The following is an 8,548-nucleotide window of genomic DNA, read 5'->3' as shown; positions in this document are numbered from 1 at the left end:
TGAACATCAACACCCACGTTCAATGTATGAATAAGAGCATATCAGAAACATTTTATGTTTCACAAAATGAAAAAAAAATATATATATTAGAATTACATTACGTTGAGTAAATGATAACTTGTAATGCAGAAAACGCATTCTCTCCATGACGCATGTGGCGTATAGAAAGTAAATGACGGCTGTTTTCTGTAACCACTTGCCTTCAAAGAAAAACTCCCAGTTTTCCCGGTTGTCCTCAAACAAATCTGGAGTAAAGGGACCCACATTATGAAACAACAGAGACTAAATTACTCTTAACAAGATAAATGGCTGAACTTAAGGCTGAGCAGTGTGTTCTGAGGACAAGTGGTCTTCTGGGAAAGCCCTGCCTCCTTTGAGTCACTGTCAAAGACTGCATGACTTTATTTACATCTCGTACCGTAGAGAACAAAGCGTTACTACTATGATGAAGGCATATGTTTGCAAGATAAACAATATCATAATGATCAACTTTAATCAACTTTGCAAGCTGGAGGTGCTAATTAAAAACTAATAATGGAATTATTGTGGATTTTGTGTATTAGAATAGCAATAAAACTCGAGAAACAAAACTATTGGTTTATGAAGCATGACCCAAACTACATTTCCCATAATCCTTTGTGCATTCTACTGCATCAATCACAGCCCTAATGTGGATCGTTAAGCTACAAAAAGCAATAAAGAAGTATTAAATTGCCTGACCTGTTCATTTTATTCCAACCCAAATCATTTAAATCACATCACAAGCATCGGAGTGTCTGTATTACACATAACCTTCCCCTTAATAGTGTGAAAAATAATAAAGGCGAGCACACACATTGTCATATTTACTCTTCCACAATGCCGTTTGCCGGCTCATTAGGCTGCGGGATCATCTATCCGGTCAGTCCAGAAGCTCGTTTTGGATATTAAAGACTTTTTTCCTCGGGAGCAACGCCGTTTCAACGGCTTTATAATGGCGGCTGCGGCGTTTTATGGTTGTGCTGATAAACAACACCGCACAGATGGCAACAAAATTAGTCACTTGAGGTCTGAGCCATTATTTAGCACCCGTTCAGAAGCAGCGTCGGCCAGAAATACACTCGGTGGAGATTGCGCTACAGCCTCGATTCAATCTTGTGACTGACATTCAAAGGAAAACACGCTTAAAATGGAAGACTGCGCTTCTTCAATCTCACACGACAGCTTGCGGTGAAACTTTCAGAGGAAACCTGGGGAGAAACAGCATCCATATGGAGAACAGACATTTTCCTGGGATTCAACTCGTATGGCAGAAAAAGATCTGATATATCTTTAAATAAAATATACAGATCAATTGGATAATATTTATTTAATAATTTGCTAAAATGTATTAATATTAACACATGAATACTATTCAATTATTAATAGAATTTATTAGTAATATTTTTAACATACAATATTTATTATTCATATATAATATTTTTAAAAAATGTTAATACTATTATAAAAAATATAGAAATATATTTTCCCCAAATTTATTTTAACATAAGAAATACATTTTCTTGCAGGTTGCATCTACATTTCAAAGTTACCTAAATCCTAAAACGGGTAATTTAAAAATATATATATTTCATGATGTGTACAGTGTTCACTGAGACAACTAAAAATGTCAATTGAAAAAAGCTGTAATAAAATAAAATATAAATATTTAATAAAAGCAAATGTTAAAACGAAATTAAGCAAAAAATAATACAAAAAAATTACTAAAACAGAAATAAATCCAAATGTATAAATAAATATGAATACATGAATTTAAATTATGAAATAAATAAAAACTAAGGCTACATAGAAACATAAAAAAAACAAAATCAATAAATGACAAAACTCTTAAACTACTAATAAATACTGAAATTTAATTTATTGATTAAATACAATATAATAAAATAAAATATATTTAAGTTGAAGAATTAAAATGACTAAAAATCTTATTTAATATATCTAATTTAAAAATAAATAGGAATGTGTGAATATAAATGATAAAAAATAAGTATATACTAAGGCTAAAAAAATATATAAAAAACTAAATTAATAAATAAATAAAACTCTTAAACGACTAATAAATACTGAAATTGAATTTACTGATATTAAAAACATTAAAAGGTCACTTAGAAAAACAAACAAAAATAAAATATAAATATAATATAATAAAATAAAATATATTTAAGTTGAATTAAAATGACTAAAACCAAAATAAATCCAAATGTAAAAACAAACATAAACTAAAGCTAAATAGAAATATTAAAACAAAAACAAAATAAATAAACAAAACTCTTAAACTACTAATAAATACATTAAAAGTCTAATTTGCAAAAATGAACAAAAATATAATAAAATAAAATATATTTAAGTTGATAAAATAATGAAATAAATCTAAATTTAAAAAATAAATAAATATGTGATTATAAATTATGAACTAAATATAAACTAATGCTAAACAGAAATATAAAAGAAAATGGAATAAATGACAAACCTCTTAAACTACTAATAAATACTAAAAATTTAATTTACTGAAAATACATACACTAAAAGGCTAATCAAAAATATAACTAACACTGGGTGCTTACAACATTGTAAATTAATTGATTTTTTTTTTTTTACATAAATATGAATATTTATTTTACATTATATTTATTTAATTTTTTAAGGTATATTTTACATATACCTACCTAACAATGGGCGCTTACAACATTGTAAAAATAAATAAATAAATAAATAAATATATATATATGTGTGTGTGACCCTGGAGCACAAAACCAGTCTTAAGTCGCTGGGGTATATTTGTAGCAATAGCCAAAAATACATTGCATGGGTCAAAATTATAGATTTTTTTTTTTATGCCAAAAATCATTAGGAAATTAAGTAAAGATCATGTTCCATGAAGATTTTTGTAAAATTCATATTGTAAATATATCAAAATGTAATTTTTGATTAGTAATATGCATTGTAAAGAACCTAATTTGGACAACTTTAAAGGCGATTTTCTCAGTATTTTGATTTTTTTGCACCCTCAGATTCCTCATTTTCAAATAGATGTATCTCAGCCAAATATTGTCCTATCCTAACAAACCATACATCAATAGAAAGCTTATTTATTGAGCTTTCATATGATGTATACATCTCAGTTTTGTAAAATTTAACCTTATGACTGGTTTTGTGGTCCAGGGTCACATATATATATATATTTATTTATTTATTTATTTTAAGCTACAAGCTCAGATCTTTAACCACTCATCATCACACTTTATATGGAGATGCTTGAAAAACCTGGACACCAAGGTTCATGCATATAAAGCAATGATTGGATCGACAGAACAACTCCAAGAGAAAAGTGCAAGCAATGCATCTACTCATCAGGCACAGGACAACTGTTTATGGCATTCAGCCATTACATTTTTCACTTCATAGAGCCAAAGGAATGAGACTGTAAATCGATAGATGGCAGCCAAGCTAATGAGATTGGAAGCGCGGCCGAAGCGCCGGCTAACTTCCTCTCAATAGCCATCCGAGCGCGAGACGCTATAAATAAAACCCAATCTATGATCAATAGCAATGGTCAAGCACACAGCCAGCACGACACACACACACACACACACACACACACACACACACACACACACACACACACACACACACACACACACACACACTCGTGGTGTTTTGATGGTTTAAAGAGAGCTGGCACAGCAGGAGACTGGATTCTCTGCATCCCATCAACAAACAAAGCCATGAATCTGAATGCAGAAAACACTCCACCTCGTCATTCCCTTCTATGACATTCGCTATTCAGTGCTATCAGGCTGTTTGTCCACTTTTCTGATAAACAAAATCAACGAACAGCAAAAGTAACATCAGGAAAACAATGCACAGTTTTCAATATTTTACTGCAGCAAGTCACATTTTAAAAGCACCAACTGCAATAAAACAATCAATCTGATTTATTTAATAACTGGATTTTAGGGAATAGATGTGTGAAAGATAAAAATGCTTGTTGGACATGAAAAAGTATATAAAATATTTTAGTTTACTATGAAACATATTTCAAAGTTTAAATGAATTATATTTTAATATTGATTTAATGAATATAAATTATGAAATGAAAAATATAAACCAAGGTTAAACAGAAATATAAAAAAAAAGATAAAACTCGTAAACTACTAACAAATACTAAAATTTAATACACTGAAAATAAATTAAAAGGCCAATTTGAAAAAAACAATTACAACAACAAATATATAATATAATAAAATATTTTTCAGTTGAAGAACTAAAATGAATTCAAAATGAATATGAATATAAATTATGAAATAAATGTAAACTAATGCTAAATAGAAATATATAAAAAATATTTATTTATTTTTAATAGGAATACATGAATGTAAATTGAAATTGAAAAATATAGACTAAAGTTAAATAGAAATGTAAAAAAAATAAATAAATAACAAAACTCTTAATCTATTAATGAATACTGAAATATACAAAATTATTAATTACAAAACTCGTAAACTACTAACAAATACTGAAATTTAATTTACTGAAAATAAATACATTAAAAGGCCAATTTGAAAAAAAAAATGTATATATAATAAAATATATTTAAGTTGAATTAAGAATTAAAATGACTAAAACAGAATACAAATCTAAATTTAAAAATATGAATATAAATTATGAAAAAGTAAAAATGAAGTAATAAAGTTAATAAAAATACAACAGAAATGAATATAAAGCTAAACAAAAAAATAAAATAAAATGAAAAAAATGACAAAAGCACTGAACGAAAATGTAAAAATCTAATTTAATTCACAATAAAATTAAGGTGCAAGAAAGTGCATTTACAATATAAAAATAAACTTTGGGTAAAAGCTAAAAAAAATTATATATATATATTTTTTTTGCATCAACTCAAAGTTTATTTTAATATTGGTAATCTGTTTTCTTACACCATAAAATTTATTTTAAAACATACTTTGACATTTAAAAGTTTAAATGTATTTAAAGTATATTTTAATATTAAATATTTAAAAAATATTTTTCATCAAGTTAATTCTTTACAGTGTTGTAATTGTTTACTAAAACTACTACATGTTGTTTGTTAATTGAAATAAATTGGAAACTTTGCCTTGGCATCGAACTGAAATAAAAAGAGTAAAAATTAAGTAATAAAAAAAAAAACTAAAAAATCAAGTTAAACTGCAATATCTAAAAAAGACAAAAGCACAAAACTAAATAAATAAAAATACAATGAAAATATACAAACTAAAACTAATTCACAATATTAATAAATATAATAACAGTTTTCAACATTTTATTGCAGCAAGTTACATTTGAACTGCATTAAACAATGGATATTGTGCGTTTGATGAATTTAATAATTTAATTTTATAGGATAGATGAGGGGAAACTAAAAAAGATGTGTGTTAGACAGGAGTTTTCAGAACATATTTTTTAACCACAACTACTGCTTTAAGGGCGACGCTCTCTGAGGAACAGCCGCAAACAAAAAGGCTGACATCTTTACAACACAAACATGCTTTAGACAGTGTGGACTTCTCATTTATTTTCCATTGCATTATCAAACCCCAAAACAAAGAGCGAACAGCAAAAACAGCTATTGTTGGCGAGCCGGTTTGGCCAGCAGTGAGAGATGAACAACAACAACATGTTCTTCCATTGTGTCCACAATAGTGTGACCAGATGTCCTGAATGCACAAGCCTCATCTCGTGTCCTGGTGAAGTTACATAAAGTCACAAGAGCTTTTGTCTTTATAAGCCTTAATTTTAGTTTGGTTGCTTTAAGTAAACATTTTAAAATTGCTTTGAAGTAATTTGTGCTGTTTCTATTCTATTTAAGTTCTTACTTTTGTAATGTAATTTGACATTTGGTTTAAATTAGAAATATAACTTTGATTTAAAAAATATGTTTTATGAAGTCAAGTTGAATTTTTAAAATTACAACTGAAAGAAATATAAACATTGAAGCTAAACAGAAATATATACATAAAAGATATATAAAAATACGTAAAAAAATGTTTCATTACTGTATAATGTAATTGTTTACTAAACTACAACTATTGAAATTTGTTTTAAAAATAATTTAAATTAAGTTGAAAAAAAAGAAATTTAAATGTTAGATAATGATGAAAATTAGAAATGTACATAAAATACATAAAAAATTAGAATGATTTCCTTATAAAATATTAAAATAATATGAAAATGATATATTATTTATGTTTCATTAACGTTACACTGTATAATGTTGTAATTGTTTACTAAACTACAACTATTGAAATCTGTTTAAAAAATAATTTAAATTAAGTTGAAATAAAATTAAATTTAAATGTTAGATAATAATGAAAATTAGAAATGTACATAAAAATACATCAAAATTAGAATGATTTCCTTATAAAATATTAAAATAATATATTTTTAAAAAATATATTATTTATGTTTTATTACCGTTATACTGTATAATGTTGTAATTGTTAACTAAACTATAACTATTGAAATTTGTTTTAAAAATAATTTAAATTAAGTTGAAATAAAATGAAATTTAAATGTTAGATAATAATGAAAATTAGAAATGTACATAAAAAATTAGAATGATTTCCTTATAAAATATTAAAATAATATAAAAACGATATATTATTTATGTTTCATTAACGTTACACTGTATAATGTTGTAATTGTTTACTAAACTACAACTATTGAAATCTGTTTAAAAAATAATTTAAATTAAGTTGAAATAAAATAAAATTTAAATGTTAGATAATAATGAAAATTAGAAATGTACATAAAAATACATCAAAATTAGAATGATCTCCTTATAAAATACTAAAATAATAATTTTTTAAAAAATATATTATTTATGTTTTATTACCGTTATACTGTATAATGTTGTAATTGTTAACTAAACTATAACTATTGAAATTTGTTTTAAAAATAATTTAAATTAAGTTGAAATAAAATGAAATTTAAATGTTAGATAATAATGAAAATTAGAAATGTACATAAAAAATTAGAATGATTTCCTTATAAAATATTAAAATAATATAAAAATGATATATTATTTGTTTCATTAACGTTACACTGTATAATGTTGTAATTGTTTACTAAACTACAACTATTGAAATCTGTTTAAAAAATAATTTAAATTAAGTTGAAATAAAATTAAATTTAAATGTTAGATAATAATGAAAACTAGAAATGTACATAAAAATACATCAAAAATTAGAATGATTTCCTTATAAAATATTAAAATAATAATTTTTTAAAAAGATATTATTTGTTTTATTACCGTTATACTGTATAATGTTGTTATTGTTAACTAAACTATAACTATTGAAATTTGTAAAAAAAAAAAAAATAAATAAATAAATTAAATTAAAATTACATTTAAATGTTAGATAAAAATTTGAAATGTTGCATTGAATAAAAGACAAATTTAGGATGAAGTACTGAATTTACTGAAATATACAAAACTGAAATATAAATGAAACAAAGGTAACACTTTACAATAAGGTTCATTATTTAACATGAACTAAAAATGAATAATACTTCTACAGCATTGATATACATTTTGAAAACTTTCAAATATATGTATTTTATCAAGTGCATTCTGTACATTGTTGTTACTGTTTAAAACTACTACATATTGTTCATTAATTAAAATCAAGCAGGAGAATTAGATGTAAATATTAGATACAAACAAACTAAAATTGAAACTTTTACCTTGGCATCTAACTAAAAAAAATAAAGCAAAAATTAAGTAATAAAATGAATAAAAATAAATCTGAAAAAAGTTAAACAGTAATATCTAACAAAAAGCACAAAAAAAATAATAATAAAAAAATTAAGCTAATTCACAATATTAATAAATAAGTACTTTATCTTAAATGTATTTGTTTGTTATGTCAATGCAATCATATTTCTACAGCATTTATGAACCTTAGTTAATGTTAATTTCAGCATTTACCAATGCATTATTAAAATTACAAGTAGTGTTTTTTAACATTAGGTAATGCACTGTGAATTAACATGAACTAACAATGTCAATGTTAGTTAATAAAAATACAGTTGTTTAAAGATTAATAAATACTGTAATACATGTACTGTTCATTGTTCATGAATATCTACTTCATTTTAAGTCTATTTCTCACACTCAGTGGCTAAGGCTCTGAATGTAGTGCACAGGTTGCATAAATAACATTTATGAAGATTTATGCTTCTTTCTGCTCTTTTTTCTCTAATCCTCTACAGAAAAAAGGACAGCCATTCAGGTTTGGAAAGACACGAGGGAGAGTAAATGATGGCAGTTTAAATTTAGAGTTGAACTGCTCCTTCAAAGTTAACAAGAGTGGGTGGGCTGTAGTTTTTGACCTGATACAGCACAGTTTGTACATCTGCTGCTTCCTCTGAATCTGGAGAGGTATAGAAAACATCTGTCGTGCATCTGAGTAATTAAGCACATGGCGATTTGTATTCATGAAACACATGCTTGTGTTTTATTGGCTGC

The sequence above is a fragment of the Garra rufa genome, chromosome 3 (genome assembly GCF_049309525.1).
Source record: "Garra rufa chromosome 3, GarRuf1.0, whole genome shotgun sequence".
In the NCBI taxonomy this organism is placed as follows: domain Eukaryota; kingdom Metazoa; phylum Chordata; class Actinopteri; order Cypriniformes; family Cyprinidae; genus Garra; species Garra rufa.
The sequence above is the reverse complement of the archived record's forward strand: the minus strand, read 5'-3'. Positions refer to the sequence as shown.